The 20,063-nt window shown below is 47.2% G+C and overlaps 1 protein-coding gene across 1 annotated transcript in view; it reads right to left on the minus strand.

Moving 5' to 3' along the window:
• TSPAN15 (tetraspanin 15) overlaps positions 1-20,063 on the minus strand; it is an 82,678-nt gene that overhangs the window by 58,312 nt on the left and 4,303 nt on the right. The window lies entirely within an intron of this gene.

Genomic DNA, 20,063 nt, shown 5'->3' on the forward strand with positions numbered 1-20,063 from the left:
TTGCACAGTCTCAGTGCAAAAGGCTGTGGACTAGGGGTACAGCACTGGGAAGAGTGACAAGTGGCTGCATTGGGGATATATCTTGGTGATAGAACCAATAGAGCTTACTGACAGATTGGGTGTAGAATGTGAGGAAAAGAGAAATCAAGATGCTCCCAAGTGCTTTTGCCTTGAGCAACTAGGTAAATGTTGCTGTCATTTACAAAGGTAAGGGAGGTCACAAAGAATGCTGCTGGGGGGAAGTGGGTCAAAAATCAATTACTGGGGACTTCCCTGGTGGCGCAGTGGATAAGAATCTGCCTGCCAATGCAGAGGACATGGGTTCGAGCCCTGGTCCGGGAAGATCCCACATGCCACGGAGCAACTAAGCCCATGCACCACAACTACTGAGCCTATGCTCTAGAGCCCGTAAGCCACAACTAGTGAGCCCACGTGCCACAACTACTGAAGCCTGCGTGCCTAGAGCCTGTGCTCCACAACAAGAGAAGCCACCACAATGAGAAGCCCGCACACTGCAACAAAGAGTAGCCCCCACTCACTGCAACTAGAGAAAGCCCGCGCGCAGCAACGAAGACCCAACACAGCCAAAAATAAATAAATAAAATAAGTAAATTTTTTAAAAAAATCAATTACTGGACTTCCATGGCAGCCCAGTGGTTAAGACTCCGCACTTCCACTACAGGGGGCACGGATTCGATCCCTGGTTGTGGAACTAAGATCCCACATGCCGCATGGTGCGGCCAAAAAAAAAGAAAAAAGCTTTCCTTTAAAAAAAAAAAATCAATTACTTTGTTTGGCCATTTAACTTTCTGAGCTATCTTTTCAAAATCCAGGTGGAATTGTCCAGGGAACTCAGAGGTGAGGTTTAAGCTGGATGATATAAATTTGAGAGTCATCAGGTCAATTTAAATCATGGGCCTGTGTGAGATCATCTAGGGAGAAAATGTAGCAAAGGTAGAGGGACAAAGACAGACCCTGGGGCCCCTTCCTTTGAGAGGAAGAGAGGCTGGCAAAGAAAACAGAAAAGGTACAGCCAGTGAGGTAGAAGGAAAATGAGGCCAGAAAGGTGATAGGGATGCCTGGAGAAGAAAGGCCTTCAAGAAGTTAAGAGATGCTCAACAGCACTTAATGTCCTGGGAACCCCCCCTTAATACGCTGAGGCTTCAACTATGTTATGAGAGGGCAGCGGGGGGTGGGTGGCGCAGAGCAGAGAACTGACCATCAGCTTTGCAAGATGTGGGTCACTGGTGACTTTGATAAGAGCTCTTTCAATGGAACAATAGGAACAAAATCCTGATTGGAGTGGATGGAGGAGAGAAAGGAAGGGAAGAAATGGAGGAGGTAAGCGCAGACAACACGGGGAAGTGTACACTAGCAGGCAGGTGTATGAAGCCATTCACATGGGATTGCATACGTGGACTTCTTCCCAACCCACCAAACAGCCTCCCAGGCCAAATATGCAAGAGTTAGCACCTATGTGGAAGAGTTTCAGTGGTCAGGAATTTCAGCAGCTTCTTCATCAAGAGGTAGAATCTGTTTCCTTACCTCTTGAATCTATGCTGGCATTCTGACTTGCTTTCACCAACAGAATGTGACAAAAGTGAGGTTGGTTGAGTTCCAAGCCTAGGAATCAAGAGGCTTGCAGCTCCTGCTTTGGTCCCTCTTGGAATGACACCACCATGGGAACAAGTATGAGCTAGTTGGAGAAACCACATGAGACAGAAGCAAGGTTCCTGGCTGGCAGTCCCCAACCACCAGACATGTGTGTGAAACCATCTTAGACCATCCAGCCCATCCACGCCACAGCTGACTATATCTATGTGAATGAGTCCAGGCAAGAGCAGCTGAACCCAGCCTAAATGTGCCAACTTAGAGAACCAACTTAGAGATTGTTGTTTTAAGGCACTAAATTCTGGCATGGTTTGTTATACAGCAGAAGCTAACTGGTACATTCTTAGAGCCAAAAAAATTTTTAAACTCAAATACCCATCTCCTTTTTTCCTCTTCCTCCAGTTCTTCCCCCAAAGTATTGTATTTTGAGTCTATATATTTCTTCTTGAGGAGAGACTTTTGTTGTCCTTCAGGTTTTCCTTGACTCCTTTCAGTGCCATCTCGCGGCTCAGAATTTGGGCCACTTCTCCTTCCCATCCCATCTTAACTCTCAAGGATCTCCATTTATTCTTGACCAGTTATTTATTTAGCATCAGGCACTGAGCTGTGGGCCTTCACATAATCACCTCTTTTGTATTTTTTAATTTTTTAAAATTTTTTGGCTGTATTGGGTCTTCGTTGCTGCGTGTGGGCTTTCTCTAGTTTTGCTGAGCAGGGGCTACTCTTTGTAGCAGTGCACGGGCTTCTCATTGCGGTGGCTTCTCTTGTTGCGGAGCACGGGCTCTAGGCACACAGGCTTCAGTAGTTGTGGCGCATGGGCTCAGTAGTTGTGGCTCACGGGCTCTAGAGCGCAGGCTCAGTAGTTGTGGCACACGGGCTTAGCTGCTCCGCAGCATGTGGGATCTTCCCGGACCAGAGCTCGAACCTGTGTCCCCTGCATTGGCAGGCGGATTCTTTTTTTTTTTTTAACATCTTTATTAGAGTATAATTGCTTTACAATGGTGTGTTAGTTTCTGCTTTATAACAAAGTGAATCACTTATACATATACATATGTCCCCATATCTCTTCCCTCTTGCATCTCCCTCCCTCCCACCCTCCCTATCCCACCCTTCTCAGTGGTCACAAAGCACCAAGCTGATCTCCCTCTGCTATGCGGCTGCTTCCCACTAGCTATCTATTTTACGTTTGGTAGTGTATATATGTCCATGCCACCCTCTCACTTAGTCCCAGCTTACCCTTCCCCCTCCCCATATCCTCAAGTCCATTCTCTAGTAGGTCTGCATCTTTATTCCCGTCTTGCCCCTAGGTTCTTCTGACCATTTTTTTTTCTTTTTTTTTTTTAGATTCCATATATATGTGTTAGCATACAGTATTTGTTTTTCTCTTTCTGACTTACTTCACTCTGTATGACAGTCTCCAGGTCCATCCACCTCACTACAAATAACTCAGTTTCGTTCCCTTTTATGGCTGAGTAATATTCCATTGTATATATGTGCCACATCTTCTTTATCCATTCATCTGTAGATGGACACTTAGGTTGCTTCCATGTCCTGGCTATTGTAAATAGAGCTGCAATGAACATTGTGGTACATGACTCTTTCTGAATTATGGTTTTGTCAGGGTATATGCCCAGTAGTGGGATTGCTGGGTCGTATGGTAGTTCTATTTTTAGTTTTGTAAGGAACCTCCATACTGTTCTCCATAGTGGCTGTATCAATTTACATTCCCACCAACAGTGCAAGAGGCTTCCCTTTTCTCCACACCCTCTCCAGCATTTATTGTTTGTAGATTTTTTGATGATGGCCATTCTGACCGGTGTGAGATGATATCTCATTGTAGTTTTGATTTGCATTTCTCTAATGATTAATGACGTTGAGCATTCTTTCATGTGTTTGTTGGCAATCTGTATATTTTCTTTAGAGAAATGTCTATTTAGGTCTTCTGCCCATTTTTGGATTGGGTTGTTTGTTTTTTTGATATTGAGCTGCATGAGTTGCTTGTATGTTTTGGAGATTAATCCTTTGTCAGTTGCTTCATTTGCAAATATTTTCTCCCATTCTGAGGGTTGTCTTTTCGTCTTATTTATGGTTTCCTTTGCTGTGCAAAAGCTTTTAAGTTTCCTTAGGTCCCATTTGTTTATTTTTGTTTTTATTTCCATTTCTCTAGGAGGTGGGTCAAAAAGGATCTTGCTTGATTTATGTCATAGAGTTTTCTGCCTATGTTTTCCTCTAAGAGTTTGATGGTGTCTGGCCTTACATTCAAAATCAAAATTTAGAGTTTATTTTTGTGTATGGTGTTAGGGAGTGTTCTAATTTCATTCTTTTACATGTACCTGTCCAGTTTTCCCAGTACCACTTATTGAAGAGGCTGTCTTTTCTCCACTGTATATTCTTCCCTCCTTTATCAAAGATAAGGTGACCATATGTGTGTGGGTTTATCTCTGGGCTTTCTATCCTGTTCCATTGATCTATATTTCTGTTTTTGTGCCAGTACCATACTGTCTTGATTACTGTAGCTTTGTAGTATATAGTCTGAAGTCAGGGAGCCTGATTCCTCCAGCTCCATTTTTCTTTCTCAAGATTGCTTTGGCTATTCGGGGTCTTTTGTGTTTCCATACAAATTGTGAAATTTTTTGTTCTAGTTCTGTGAAAAATGCCAGTGGTAGTTTGATAGGGATTGCATTGAATCTGTAGATTGCTTTGGGTAGTAGAGTCATTTTCACAATGTTGATTCTTCCAATCCAGGAACATGGTATATCTCTCCATCTATTTGTATCATCTGTAATTTCTTTCATCCGTGTCTTATAATTTTCTGCATACAGGTCTTTTGTCTCCTTAGGTAGATTTATTCCTAGATATTTTATTCTTTTTGTTGCAGTGGTAAATGGGAGTGTTTTCTTAATTTCACTTTCAGATTTTTCATCATTAGTGTATAGGAATGCAAGAGATCTCTGTGCATTAATTTTGTATCCTGCTACTTTACCAAATTCATTGATTAGCTCTAGTAGTTTTCTGGTAGCACCTTTAGAATTCTCTATGTATAGTATCATGTCATCTGCAAACAGTGACAGCTTTACTTCTTCTTTTCCAATTTGGATTCCTTTTATTTCTTTTTCTTCTCTGATTGCTGTGGCTAAAACTTCCAAAGCTATGTTGAATAATAGTGGTGAGAGTGGGCAACCTTGTCTTGTTCCTGATCTTAGTGGCAATGGTTTCAGTTTCTCACCATTGAGAACGATGTTGGCTGTGGGTTTGTCATATATGGCCTTTATTATGTTGAGGAAAGTTCCCTCTATGCCTACTTTCTGGAGAGATTTTATCATGAATGGGTGTTGAATTTTGTCAAAAGCTTTCTCTGCATCTATTGAGATGATCATATGGTTTTTCTCCTTCAATTTGTTAATATGGTGTAACACGTTGATTGATTTGCGTATATTTGAAGAATCCTTGCATTCCTGGGATAAACCCCACTTGATCATGGTGTATGATCCTTTTAATGTGCTGTTGGATTCTGTTTGCTAGTATTTTGTTGAGGATTTTTGCATCTATGTTCATCAGTGATATTGGCCTGTACTTTGCTTTCTTTGTGACATCTTTGTCTGGTTTTGGTATCAGAGTGATGGTGGCCTCGTAGAATGAGTTTGGGAGTGTTCCTCCCTCTGGCAGGCAGATTCTTAACCACTGCACCACCAGGGAAGTCCCTCACATAATCACCTCTTAATTCCCCACCACGGATGGAATTTGATGTGATGAATCCCACTTTACAGATGAGGAAACTGAGGTTCAGAGAAGTAAACTGACTTTTCTCCAGTGGGAAGTTCAAATACTCTGAGCCAGCAAATGATGTGATTTCTACTGAACGCAGTTGTGGCCCCAGCTACACTAGAATGAAATGAGTTAACTATGTGCCTTAAAAAACAACTAGAAATAATACACAACAGTGCAAACATTAAGAGTTCAATACTGATCAGAGTTGAAACTTTACATAGCATTATTGTGTGTTTCTGCAAGATAGTAGTTCTGTGAGCTTTTACGTGTTTCCTTAAAAAGGATCGATAAAAAAAGTCTGGGAAATGCTGCAGGACTTTTTCATATCCTTTAACATGAGAATGGATATTGTTTCTCTCCAGGAGGAGAGATGGGGGTGCAGCTTTTCCCAACTATATTTGACTGCACAATCCTATTTCCCCCAGACAACAGCTGTTAACATCTCAATAACTAGTATCTATCAGTGGCTTGGGGCACATGGCACATTCAGTTTTAAAACTGGGACAGTCCCTAGAAACCATAACAGTTCACCTGGGACTGAGGGGTTTCCTGGGATCTAGGAGTTTTGGTGCTAAAACCAGAAGAGTCCTGTGCAAAACCAAGACAAGATGGTCATCCTATTTCTTTCTACTCTTCCCATGATCTCACAGATGTTCAGAAGGGACCAGCCAGTGGTGAGAGGGCTTCAAGCTATGCCCTCAGAGGAAAAGTCAGAGAAAGAGGAAGGGAAGACTCAGGGGATAGGACCAGTGTCTTCAGCTACCTGAAGGTTATCATGGGGGAAAGAGGAAAACTCATTCTAAGGGATCCCTTGGGATAGGAGTGGGATGAAGGGGACCTGCTGAGGGTGAGTCAAGCTCCCTGAAGCAGCACAGCTTCATGAAAAACATTTGATTAGCAGTAAACCAAGGCTGACAGTGGTGATTCAAGGAGTACCCGAGCTGGGAGGATCTTCAGATATCATTAGGTCCACCCCCCTCATAAATGGACAGAGGAACTCAAGCTAAAAGAAGGCCAGAATCCTGCTCACAGTTACCTATTTATGCTTTATGCCCTTTTCTACATGTGTGCTATATTGCACAATAAATGTTTTTTAAAAAGAAAAATATTCCCTTTTATTTTGCATTTCCCTGATCGTTAGTGAGGTCAAGTGTATTTTTACATGTTGATCAGCCATTGGTGGTTCTATAAATTTTCTGTTTTTATCCTTTGTACATTTTTAAATTAAGTAATAGATTCTTTTAAGTGGGCAATGCCAAGGGCTGACAGACTGAGAAAATGCCATTCCCATCTCTTCTCCTCATAAGGGGGGGGGGGGCCCTTCTGGAGGAGATTCCAGGCTGGCCTCACAGAGCTTTGACAGAGGAGAAGTCTCGGAGCCGGAGCCGGCCACCTGTAGGGGTTGGTCTCGCCGGGGCCCAGCCAGGCGTCCTGGGAAAGCAGCGTGGGAACACTGGCTGCTGGGCCAGGCCTGCGTGACTCACTGGGAGTGGTGAGTGCCAGGCATCATGGCGGCAGCAATAGCTCCACCTGTCACTCGGGAGGGCAGGGCACCTGCTTCTGGAATGCTGGGTGCTGCTGGGGAAGGGGAGCCTCAGAGGAGGTGGCTGGGTCCCCAGGGTGGTCAGAAGGTACCAGGAACAGGCCTTGGGGGACACAGAAGTGAGGTCTGGACTTGATCTTGCAGCTATTGAGGAAGGCGTGTAAGGTTTTACACTCATAAAACGTACACGGATCTGCTGGCCTATGCCAGGAAGGTTAATAGGCCACAGCATCCTGCCCTGTGCTGGTTGCTAGGGGACCCCCTTAAAGGTAGACTGCCCAGTTTACAGCTGACAAAGTGCTTTCACCCACATATTAGAACCCTCACCACCCCCAGATTTACTTGGATATCGCCCCCCTCCCCACTGGGTTGTCGGCAGGGGCCATCTCACCACCTGGTATCTGGGGGCCTTGGGGGGGGTGCTGGGCACACGTAGCTGCTCATTAAACATGGAAGCCACAGTTCAGCTGTCCCTCGCCGTGCGGGCCGGCTCTGCCTGCAGCCCCGTTCAGACTGCAGGTTCCGTCCTCCCCCGGGCTCCCACCAGAAAGCCAGTCACACAGACATTTGAGGAAAACTTGTCCCGGGGGGAGCCAGTTCTCTTCTCCGAGAAACGCCGACTCCTTTCTCCTACTTCCGGTATTTCCCCTCAGGCCATTTCAACTTCCTCTTTCTTGTTTGCTGAGCAAATTCACATCAGCTGCAGCACCTACGTTCTGTCTTACATTCCCAAGTCCCCCTGTGCCCGGCTCAGAGAAAACAAAAGGCCTTCCACTAGCAAAATGCCATTTTCTGCTACAAACATGTGTTGACTGAAATGTGGTTTTTTTCCTTTTCTGTGGGTCATCAGAATCGCTTTGTGTGGGAAACAAGACAAGGAGAATACTTCTTGCTTTACTCACAAGGAGACACAGTCTCGGAGTGTGCACCCAAAGTCACACAGCCCTTCAGGGTCCGCGCAGGAACTCGGACCCGGGGCTGGTTTCCACCTCCTGCTCAGCCTCCTCAAGCTTCCCTCCAAACCCTGGAGCAATGCTGGCTCCCTCTCTGCCCCAGCAAATGGCCCTGAGATTTCACGAGGACTGCAGAGAAAGCAGGCTAGTCTGACTTCTGGAGGGTCAAGTAGGGGCTGGGGAAAAAACACCATGAGTTCAGGCTGCTAAATAGTAGTTAGTTCTAGTGTATCATAAATGCCATAGGAACCTGCATTTAAAGTCAGCTGGGGGGGGGCTTCCCTGGTGGTGCAGTGGTTAAGAATCCACCTGCCAATGCAGGGGACACGGGTTCAAGCCCTGGTCCGGGAAGATCCCACATGCCGCGGAGCAGCTAAGCCCGTGCGCCACAACTACTGAGCCCGTGCGCCTAGAGCCTGTGTTCCGCAACATGAGAAGCCACCGCAATGAGAAGCCCAAGCACCACAACGAAGAGTAGCCCCTGCTCGCCTCAACTAGAGAAAAGCATGCGCGCAGCAACGAAGACCCAACGCAGCCAAAGATAAATAAAATTTTTAAAAAATTTTTTTAATAAATAAAGTCAGCTGGCGTGGAGGGAGTTATGGAATTCTTCTAGTAAAGGAGCTCATCTTCCTCTAATTTTATTCTCTTGTGAAGCCAAAACAAGTGTCCCCAGAACATCCTCCAATTCAACACCGCTTATACATTTTTTTTTTTTTTTTTGGCTGCGCTGCATGGCTTGTGGGATCTTAATTCCCCAACCAGGGATTGAACCCGGGCCACAGCAGTGAAAGCACGGAGTCCTAACCACTGGACCACCAGAGAATTCCCCTGCTTATACATTTTTCTTAACATGACCCAGAACTGTAGTTTACGTTACAGCCCAGTGTACATACAAAACACACAACTGAGCAAAAGTTGCATGAAAAAAACTCACCCTTGCCACACGATGCGTTCTTATATTTTCTATACTGTCCCTTTTAACACTAATCATAACCCACTGTTTGAAATCACTAATTCAAACTCCTGACAAAATGCCTCCAGAGAAGCCCTACCAGGCCTGTTTTAGCAAACAGGTAAGTCGCACCTGGATTTATAACATTTGTTTGTACAGAAAGTACCCAGGTATTAAGCAAAAGCCAAACCTTTATAAACTGGGCTCAAGTGAATCCTGAGATTGCCTTGACTGAGCACTGATTGCACATCCCTTACCCCCTCCCCCTGCCTGCCACCCACTCTCTGCGTGACATAACCCGGAAGCCAGGAAGGAGCACCTGAGGCCGCAGGGAGCCCCTACATCTCCAAGGGCAAGAGCAGGTTTGGGGCTCCACCCTCCTGAGCTAGGGCTGAAGGACCAGTGGTGGGAGAAGGGCCACAGCCTCCTTTCAGCACCAGGTAGAAGGGACTTTCTGGTTCCCAGAGGTGACCCGCCCCCTCCCCCGGCCCCGTGGAACCCTAACTCTTCTCAGGGAGGGGCTGCTTCTGCCTGCAGGCCGTGTGTGGTCCTGGGGGCCTGCGCCGCCCAGCTGACCACCACGGAGCGGGGGGCGGCACCTGTGGACTGATGGGTCGCAGGTGGTCAGCGAGCCTCTGGGGACACCTAGAGGCGAAGGAGTGACTGTTTGCCAGACCTTTCCTTCGCCAAAGGCCCAGGAGAGGATAAACTGCTGTGTCTTCCACCACTTACTGGCTTGGACCCTGTTCTAGACATGTCAACAGCCTGGCCTCTATGGGGACCAAGGGGGGGAAAAATATGAGCAAGGAAAGAAAAATCACACCTATTTAAAAGGACTCAGTAAAATAAGGGAGGAAGCCCTAGGTGAGCGCGTTAAGTAGAACTAGCAAGAAAGAGAAGACTTCAAAGAAAGAAATAAAGGTTATGGGAAGATGCAGTGGGAGGACACACAAAAAAATTCCTGCTAACTAAAAAATATGACTTTCTTTTTTTTGTTTCTTTTGGCCGCGCTGTGCAGCTTGCGGGATCCTACCAGGGATTGAACCCGTGCCCTCGGCAGTGAGAGGGCAGAGTCCTAACCACTGGACCGCCAGGGAATTCCCTAAAAAGTATGACTTTCAAATATAACAATTTAATAGAGACAGTCAATGATGGGAATTGAGTCAGTGGTCTGGAAGACAAAGGGAGAGAAGTACCTCACAATTCAGAGCAAAAAATGCAAAGAAGTGGAAATCAGAAGAAAAAGATAAGAGGTGTGGAGGCCAGATCCAGGATGAAGAAACGTAGCAGATGCCGCTGGCTGACTAACTGAACCCCGTGCCCAACCTCCTCCTCCCTTCTCTGACTCCACTACGGAGGCTGGACACTTATTACCAGCTTCCCTTGCTATATGACACCGTTCCAGCCCATGAGATATAAGCATCCAGAAACATTTTTGTCTTTTCTGATATAAAATGCATATGCAATTAGCGCCGCGCTTTTTTCTCCTTTCTTCCAAACTTGACTGCAAACACAGTGCCTGGAGCTGCGGCAACCATCCTGTGACCACAAGAGAGAGGCCAAGAGAATTGAGGAGATACCAGCCCAAACCCTGACGTTGTCGAATGACAGAACCCAAGCCAGCAGCTGCCTACCCAGGGCCTTGTGAAGTGAAGAAAATAAGCACCTGTTTATTCAAGTCATTCTTTACTCAAATGTTCTGCTACTTACACCTGAAAACATTCTTACATAATATGAAAAGAAATTATAGAAGAAAAGTTCCCTGTAAAGAAAAACTTGTGCTTTCAAACTGAAAGGACTCACTGAGTACCATATTTAAAACTGATACTCTTTTATACACAGGGTATAAATTGGCAAATTCCTGAATTCCACAGAGAAAAGAGAAAAAGCTACAGTCTTCCAGCAGAGAGAACAGGTTCCTTAAAAGAGTATCAAGCAAACATTAGATTTTTCATTTTTAGCTCTTGAATCTAGACCACAGAAAAGCAACATCGATAGATGATTGAGAGGAAATAACCATAATCTACGAATCAGCTTTAAATATGGTATTAAATATGGGGTATTTTCCATAGTCTCAAGGTCCCTCAGGAATTATTAGCTACGGCTTGGGCATTTCAAACAGAAAACAGGAAAAAACTGGCTTTAAGAGTATTAAGAACAAACATCTTTATATCTACATCCACATTTAAAGAGAAAATGCTTTCCTTTATGCTTCAAACACTGTAAACAGATAAACTGCAAAAGTAAAAACCTGTGGCAATATTCAAAATCATAAGATTAATAAAACTAACCTCTCGTGTTGTTGTGAGGATTGGTTCCATTAATGTTTCCACACAGTGAGGAAGTGGGTGGTGGTAGGGGGGGAAGGCAGACATTTGAAAAAGCAATAACAACACAGAGTGGTTAAGTGTCGAGGGGAGGAGCAGTTGCTTAGATCTGTCTGTTCCAGAAAGGCTTCCAGGAGGCAGCAATGTTAAAGAGAGGCCTGTCAGGGACTTCCCTGGTGGCACAGTGGATAAGACTCAGTGCTCCCAATGCAGGGGGCCCGGTTTGATCCCTGGTCAGGGAACTAGATCCCACATGCATGCTGCAGCTAAGAGTTCACATGCCACAACTAAGGAGCTGGTGAGCCACAACTAAGGAGCCCGCCTGCCACAACTAAGGACCCATGTGCCGCAACTAAGGAGCCCTGGAGCCGCAACTAAGGAGCCCGCCTGCCACAACTAAGGACCCACGTGCTGCAACTAAGGAGCCAGCGAGCTGCAACTAAGGAGCCCGCCTGCCACAACTAAGGACCCACGTGCTGCAACTAAGGAGCCAGCGAGCTGCAACTAAGGAGCCCGCCTGCCACAACTAAGACTCAGTGCAACCAAATAAATAAATTTTAAAAAAAGAAAGAGAGACCTGCCAGATTAAGTGGAAGCTGCCCAAGTGAAAGTGTGTGGAAGAGGGTCTCAGAACAAGGGAAGAGTAGTTCCCAAACTTGGCTGCAAACTGGAACCACCTGGGGATTTCTAAAAAGCACTGATGCCTGCCTCCTACCCCCATACCTCCTGCCTTAATTGGTCTGAGGTGTGACGTGGCATCAGGCGTTTTCAAAGCTCCCCAGGTGATTCTAACGTGCAGCAAAGTTTGGGAACCACAAGCCTTGAGGCAAGAGCCTGTGGCTCTCAGTAGATTGAACGGGGAATTGGAGGGGGGAGGACAAACAGTGGGAATGGAGAGAAGTGGATGGGTTAAGATTTAGGATGTAGAATGGATGGGAGTAGGTGATAGTGGGGAGAGAGTGAGGGCAAAAGTTGCTGATGGTGACGCCCCAGTTTCAGGCTTGGGGAACTGGGTGGATGTGGTCAGTTTTCTGAGATGCAGAACACAGCGGGAGAAAGGGGTGTGTGTGGGAAGACCTGCTGATTAGAGATTATGCACACTTATTACAAGGAGGTTTGGCTCAATAAATCTTAACCCTGGCCATGGTTACCGTTATCATCATCATCAGTCATCATTTGAGACTGAGAGGCTGCTTGAAGCCCTTGTGTTCACAAGGATTAAAGCAATGATGTTGTCCTCTAGTGTCGCCATCTGTGTATTACAGGCACTCAGGCAGCAGTTGACACACGTGCAGGGGACGGACCCAGGACCTTGGCCCAGGTAGGAACAGGGGGTGGAGGTGAAAGATCAGAGATGATCTCCCTTAGTACTCAGGCCAGGATCTCCCAGTGACCCCCATGCTCAGTCCAACTTGAATGAGGGTGTCCTTTGGATGAGCTGCTGTTTCTGCAAAGTGCTCACGTCATGGAGGGAGCCCTGAGGAAACGGCACTGCATGGGGAATTCGGAGGCTGGAGCTCCAGACACAGCTCTGTTAGTACTGGCTGGCTGACGTGGAGTGAGTGTCTTACCTGGGCATCAGTGTCCTTATCAGGACTAGGTGCCCCGGAGGGCTAAGACTGTATCTGTGTTGATGACCACAACAGTGGCCAAGACTGACATTCTCTGCCCTCCAAGGAAGAGACAAGGGGCAGCTCCCATGTCCTCCAGAAAAGCTGCCATGTGCCAGTGAGGAGTAGAGAGCAAGAATCCAGGGAGGCTTCCAGGAGGAGGCAGCATTCCATCTGGGCCCTAAAAGGATTCATACATAGAGTCTGTGGCAAGACACCCCACCCTTGGAACATTCAGGAGAAATTTGTCATCTCAGAGAAGCCCTGTGGTAGGAGAAGAAAGGGTGTGGGCTCTGGAGTCAGACAGATCAGGCTTTGACTGTTGGCTCCCCCAACTGCATGACCTTGGGCAAGTTCTTTAACCCTTCTGAGCATATATTCCCATGTGTGAAATGGGGATATAATGAAATAACAACAGCAAACTCTTATTTAGCCCTATGCGCCAGGTACTGGCACAACAACAGTCCTATGAGATAGGACAACTAGTCCCATTTGACAAATGAGGAAGATGAGTCATGAAGAGGTTATATAACTTGTTCAATCACCAGGCACATGGGCACGTGGTTGGTGCACAGCTACTGCTGTGACCACAGAGATGATAGTTGATGGATTGTACTGGAACAGGTGAGCTCATTGGCAGAGCTCAGTCTCCTGGGCAGGCCAGTGTCCAGAAGAGAATTTCAAGAGATAGAAAGTAACATTCTCCAGCAAGCATTAAGAACAATGCATGATTTGTGACCACATCATGATACCCCATGGTCCCTGGGACTTCCTGAATATGGTACCACGTGGGTAAGGAAAAGCCAAGGGCTCTTAGAACTGGATTCTTCCCACCAGCCCCAGTGAGTCCCACAGTGCCAAAACCCAGTTGGGTCCTGAAGAAGGAAGACATTTCCTCTCCCAACTTCCCATGTAGCTAAGGGTGGTCATGTGACCTTGTTCTGGCCCATAAGATATAAGGGACATCTACTGGGAGGGTCCTGGGAAAGATTTCCCTCCCTGACAAAAGAGAAAGACCTGGAAGGGGAGTTCTTTTCCTTCCTGCTCCCCTCCTGGGATGGGAATGCTGTCACGTAAGGACATGATATTTGGAGCTGTTGCAGCCATCTTGAAGCCATGAGGTAAAGGCCAAGAAAAATCAAAATTCCCAAAGAGCTTTGAAACCATTGAGCTGTTTAGCATGGAATCACTGACCTCCAGACTTCTGGTTATGTGAGAAAAATAAGCCCCCATTTGTTTAAGTCACTGATGCTTATAGCAAAAAGTATTCCTAATATTACACCCAAGCTGTTTCACTGTATTCATTCACTTACTTAATCAGCAAATACCCTTGAGCATATACAGTGTGTCCATCACAATGGAGGGAAGGGAAGATATGGCCATAATCAAGACAGACATGATTCCTGGCCTCATGAATTTCTTAGCTTGGCAGAGAAAACCCACTCTGAACAGATGTGATGGGTCAGGGTGTTAACAAGAAGGAAAGCACAGAAATGCTACTGGAGTATAGAACAAAGACAGTTAACCTGAGTAAGCATCAAGGAAGTTCTTGAAGGATACTGTATTATGCAGGGTTAAGTGCTATAATAGAGCCCAACATGCAGTGCCTTAAATAAGAAAGAAGTTTGTTTTGTTTTCTTTTTCTTTTTCATGTAACAGCCCTGGGCTCTGCCAGCCATAATACAGGGCTGCCCTCTCTGGATTCAAGACGGCAGCTCCTGTTGTTGCCATTTTCCAGCCAGTAGGAAGAGGGGAGTGGAAGTGAAAAGCAACCGGCTCCCTCTTTAAAGATGAGACCTTCGGAATGACCATCATTAAAAAGTCTACAAATAACAAATGCTGGAGAGGGTATGAAGAAAAGGGAACCCTCCTACACTGTGGGAATGTAAGTTGGTGTGGCCACTATGGAAAACAGTATGGGGGTTTCTCAGCAAACTAAAAGTAGAATTACCACATGATGCAGCAATCCCACTCCTGGGCATATATCCAGACAAAAGTATAATTCAAAAAGATACATGCACCCCTATGTTCATAGTAGCACTATTCACAATAGCCAAGACATGGAAACAACCTAAGTGTCCATCAACAGATGAATGTGGCTTCCCTGGTGGCGCAGTGGTTAAGAATCCGCCTGCCAAAGCAGGGAACACGGGTTCGAGCCCTGATCTGGGAAGGTCCCACATGCCGCGGAGCAATTAAGCCCCTGCGCCACAACTACTGAGCCTGTGTTCTAGAGCCCACAAGCCACGACTACTGAATCCCGCGCACCTAGAGCCCGTGCTCCGCAACAAGAGAAGCCACCGCAATGAGAAGCCCGCGCACCACAACAAAGAGTATCCCCCACTCGCCGCAACTAGAGAAAGCCCGCGCGCAGCAACGAAGACCCAACGCAGCCAAAAATAAATAAATAAATAAACAAATAAATTTTTAAAAAATAGCAAAAAAACAAAACAAAACCCAGATGAATGGATAAAGAAGATGCGGTACATATATACAATGGAATACTACTCAGCCATAAAGAAGAACGAAATTATGCCATTTGTAGCAACATGGATGCAACTAGAGATTATCTTACTAAGTGAAGTCAGAAAGAGAAAGACAAATACCATATGATATCACTTATATGTGAAATCTAAAATATGACACAAATTAACCTATCTATGAAACAGAAACAGAATCAGAGACATACAGAATAGACTGGTGGTTGCCAAGGGGGAGAGGGGTGGGAGAGGGATGGATTGGGAGTTTTGAATTAGCAGATGCAAATTGGTATATATAGAATGGATAAACAACAAGGTTCCTACTGTATAGCACAGGGAACTATATTCAATATCCTGTGATAAATCATAATGTAAAAGCATATGAAAAAGAATGTATATATATATATATGTATAAATGAGTCACTTTGCTGTACAGCAGTAATTAACACAACATTGTAATTCAACTATACTTTAATAAAAAATAAAAAAAAAACAAAAAACGAGACCTTGAAGTTGGCCATATACACATATAAATTGCTTCTGCCCACATCCTATGGGCCAGATCTTAATCATGTGACCACACCTGGCTTGGAAGGGAGGCTTGGAAATGCAGTTGTTAGCTGGGCAGCCGGGCGACAGGTAACACCTGGGGAGGTTCTATTGCTAAAAGAAACAAGGGGAAAGTGGTCCTGAGGGAGAGTTAGCAGTCGCACCTGGTAAAGGAATAGGGCTATTTTTCTCTTAACCCAGAGAGCAATGGGAAGTCACTGAAGGGTTTCAAGCAGGAAATGCATGGTCAGATTTGTGTTTTTAAAAGATCATGGTGGCAGAGGATGGAGTGGAGGGGGGACAGATAATATCGGGGGTAGTGAGTTCTCTCTGCTATTCCAGGACCCGGCTCCCCAACTTGGCTGGGAGCTTCATGAAGGTAGAGACATGACATTTTCTCCTAACTCTGGGCCGATCATCAGACCATCTGCCCAGTCAAGAGACCCGCTGCAGGGCCCAGGACTCAGCCCTTTCAGTAGAAGCACTGACCCTTTGTCACCCCCCTTTCCTTACCTCATCCCCCCTTTCCTCACCACAGCACTTGCTGCCACATTTGCCAGCACCTGGGGCAGACACCAAGCCCCCTCTGCCTGCAACACCCGGGCTGCCTCTGGGATGACCCCAGTCATGCAACCAGCAAGCGGGTGTTAGGGTGTCCCCTCCTAGGGCAAGCCGCACCCAGTTCCTCCTCTGCCTGCCATAGATGGGCAGATTTTGCAGAAGCCTGATGTTGAGAAACGAACCCGTTTTGTGTTAAGAGCTTCTGAGCTCTGTGTACACCAGGACTACAGCAGATGTAAACACTCGCAGCCTCTCTTCTCCAGCTAGATAAACTTCAGGCTTTCAGGGGGAGGCACTGCCCCAGCACACTCACAGTGTTTAAAAAAGGTGTCAGCTGCGGCCCATGCTCTTGGCAGAGGGCAACTCTCCCTCTCCCAGCTGAAGTCCCAGATTCTGGGCCGCCGATGCTCAGACCAGGGGGTGGAGGGCCCAGAGCCCATCTGCTAAAGGGGCCAGCCTGGGACCCTCTAGTCTGTGGACAAGGGGGGGCTATCTGTGAGGAATAAATCCTGGAATGCTGCGGAGACCCTAACATCCTCCAAAAGCTCTGCCTGACCTACATGGACATGTTCTTTTAGTTTAAGCTTTAGATTCTGTGAAAATAAGAATGCTACTCCCATCATCCCTGACAGGGTGATGTTTTAAACTTTATTCATTATTTGTTATTCATTTATTCATCTGGCATTTATTGAGCACCTACTGTGTGCCATGTACCAGGCTTCATACTGTCCTGCCCACTCAAAGTTCCCTAAAATCCCACCATTAGAGCCAGTGCCATTAGTATAAGGCTTTCAGATATATATATATTAGATATAGATAGATGATATATGTTACATATACAATTTATCATCATCCCTCACCCCTGAGTCATATTGTAAATTTTTTTCACCATTTTCATTCAATCAACATTTATAGTGCACCTGATATGCTGACTACTCTCCTAGACACCAGACATAAATAAGACACAATCCAGGCCCTGAGGAGCTCCCTGCCTGTGTGACAGGGAAGTAACCGGCAGGTGGCTTTGATGGGCCTCAAGCGAGCAGAGACAGACAGGCCAGTGCAGGACGAGGGAAGCCCTCAGGAAGCGGCCCCCCTCAAGGGCCAGAGGACCCAGGGCAAGCCTTCCCCTCTCGGGGGCTCCCCCTCTCTTCTCCAAATGAGGAACTAGATCAGGGCTCCTGAGTCTCTGAATTTCATAGACCAATAAAATATCAAAAACCTAATTGAGGGAACCACACAGCTCACCAGAATGTTATTCCACTGAGTAAGAAATAGTAGAGAAAAAGAAAAACCAGGAACACAGCTACCATCTGCCATCACCATTATTTCATGAAAGAAAGGACACTTTAACCCAAAAAGCAAGAAGGGCATAGTCTCAGAATGAAGGCTGAGCCTTCAAACGGGATTCATTTGCCGGAATAAAAAGCTCAGTGCATCGTCCTCGTCCTCAATTTGCCCACAGCCCTGTGAACTTCGTGGTGACTACATGACCCACAGCTGCATGTGACCCGCCGAAGCCAGGACCAAGGGCCCAAGCCCAGCCAGAGACATGGTCAGGCGACTTCCAAAGGCATCTCTGGGACACTGCTGAGGAGCACCCAGGCCACAACGCTTCCCGGAGCCCCTTTTCTCTCCCTTCTCTCTGCCTCATCCCTGCAGCAGCTCCCACCTCCTTCTCCTCCAAACTCCCTGAAACACAAATCACTTCCGACTCTTGTCTTCAGGATGCTCGCTTCAAGACCACAATAGCACAAACCATGAGGGTAACTCTAACAGGCCATTCTAGCTCAGAGTGACTCAACCCGGGGCTGTCCAAGGCCGCTGTCTCACCGTCACCGCTCAACTTCCTCTTCCGCCCACACCTGCTTCTTTCCCCTCCCTTCCCCAGGGGTTGATCCCATGCGCTCCTTAATAAACATCCTGCACTCTAAAGTCTGAACCAGAGTCATCTCCCAAGGGTACCCAACCTGCGCCATCACCTCAGCCCATCCAGCCAGAACCGACGGGCAGCCTTCCCCTCCACTTCCTGGCGGAGGGAACTTCCCATATACATGCTCGAAGAGCAAACTGGAGTCTTCACGCATCCATAGGAGCTGAAGGAATTTCGAATGTTTTTCTGTTTTGACAAAGAGCAGCCTTCAAGGACATTGTTTAGCGATGAACTCAGCAGGCCAGCTCTGAGCAGCAAGGCTGATTGGTAAACCCTTTGTCCAAGGCGGGGCGGCCCCCACCCTCTCCTTCCACGAGGCCACGAGCACATAGTTGGAAAGCCACAAGAGCACATGATTTAAGGGGGAAAAAAAACTCTTAGATTCCACAGCTCCAAAACATAATCCTCACATACACAGTGGAGGTGGCGGGACACTGCGGGGAGGAAGAAAGGGTACTATTTGGGGCTTCTAGGGCAGGTGACACAGCCTTGGGTGTCCCAGCCCTGCACTGGGCTTGCACCTGAAACTCAACGAATTCTGGCTGCCTGGAGTAGGAGGCAGAACCGCAAACAGAGAAGACTGCCCTGCGGTTACGTCCTTATTTCTATACATTCTACCTCCAAAACCCTGGTCAGTGGAGCATGAGACAAACAAGCCCTAAAGTTCAGTGGCTGCCGCTGCTACCACCAAAAGGCATCAAAGGCAGAGGCCCTTCAGCAAAGGGCAGACATCCAAACAGAGGCTGGTGGCCCAATCCAGACAAGGAACAGGCCTCTGCCCCACGGCCTGGCCAGGGCTGGAGCCAACTGTGTCTGAAGCTGACTCTGGGCAGGAGGAGGCCCAGGGCCCCACGGTACACATACCCACGGGAGGAGCAGGGGCCCCTGGAAGCAGCCCCTCTGCAAGGAACGGGGCTGGCTTCCCAGGAGACCAAGCACACACTTAGCACAGCAGCCCAGCAGGGCCACCAATGCTGGTGACTGAGAAGCCCTCCTCGGCTTTAATGAGGGACACGCCCTGCCCTTCTGAGCCTGCCCGGCCTTGAGGGTCCACACACCCACAGGTGTGCACAGGTGCACGAGTGTGTGTGTGCTTACACACGTCTGTCACACACACAATCACTCAGACACAGCATTGCAGCTTCAGGCAGCACCCGACACACATGCACACAGTCAACGACCAAGAGTAGAGTCTGTGCGCAGCCCCTCGGGGTTTTCTGGAGCTCACAGAAGAGGCAGCGAGCCCTGCCCTTGTGCTAAGACAGTGGTTCTCAAAGTGAGGTCCCTGGACCAGCAGCACCGGAATCACCTGAGAACGTGTTAGAAATGCTTTGCGTCTGCCTCGGTCAGCAGAGCCCTGGGCTGTCTGGGGGCCTCCCACAGGGCTACAACTCCTTGTCACGTTTTCTTACCTGCCAGCTCCTGTGCTAAATAGACTTTACGTATGTTATCTCATTAAAACTCACCAATATCCTGTGAGATGTGCACCGTATTGTTCCTATTTTTTTCAGATGGGAAAGTCGAAGCTGGGAAAGGTTAAAAGACTTGCCTGGAGTCCCTGGGGCTCCCAAGCCCGTGCCCCTAATCACATTCTAGATGTAGCTCCAGCCCCACTGAATGTAAACACCCTACCAAGGACTGTGCACCCCATGCCCGGCACCGCTGCTGCCACCTCCCATTTCCCCTGGGTCTCTCCCTGCCTCAGCAGCCAGTCCTAAATCTTTCCTCAAGAGACAAGGCCGGGCCCTCCACGCAGGGGTGGGACGAAGGGCA

Source organism: Balaenoptera musculus, chromosome 16, assembly GCF_009873245.2.
Source record: "Balaenoptera musculus isolate JJ_BM4_2016_0621 chromosome 16, mBalMus1.pri.v3, whole genome shotgun sequence".
Lineage (NCBI taxonomy): Eukaryota > Metazoa > Chordata > Mammalia > Artiodactyla > Balaenopteridae > Balaenoptera > Balaenoptera musculus.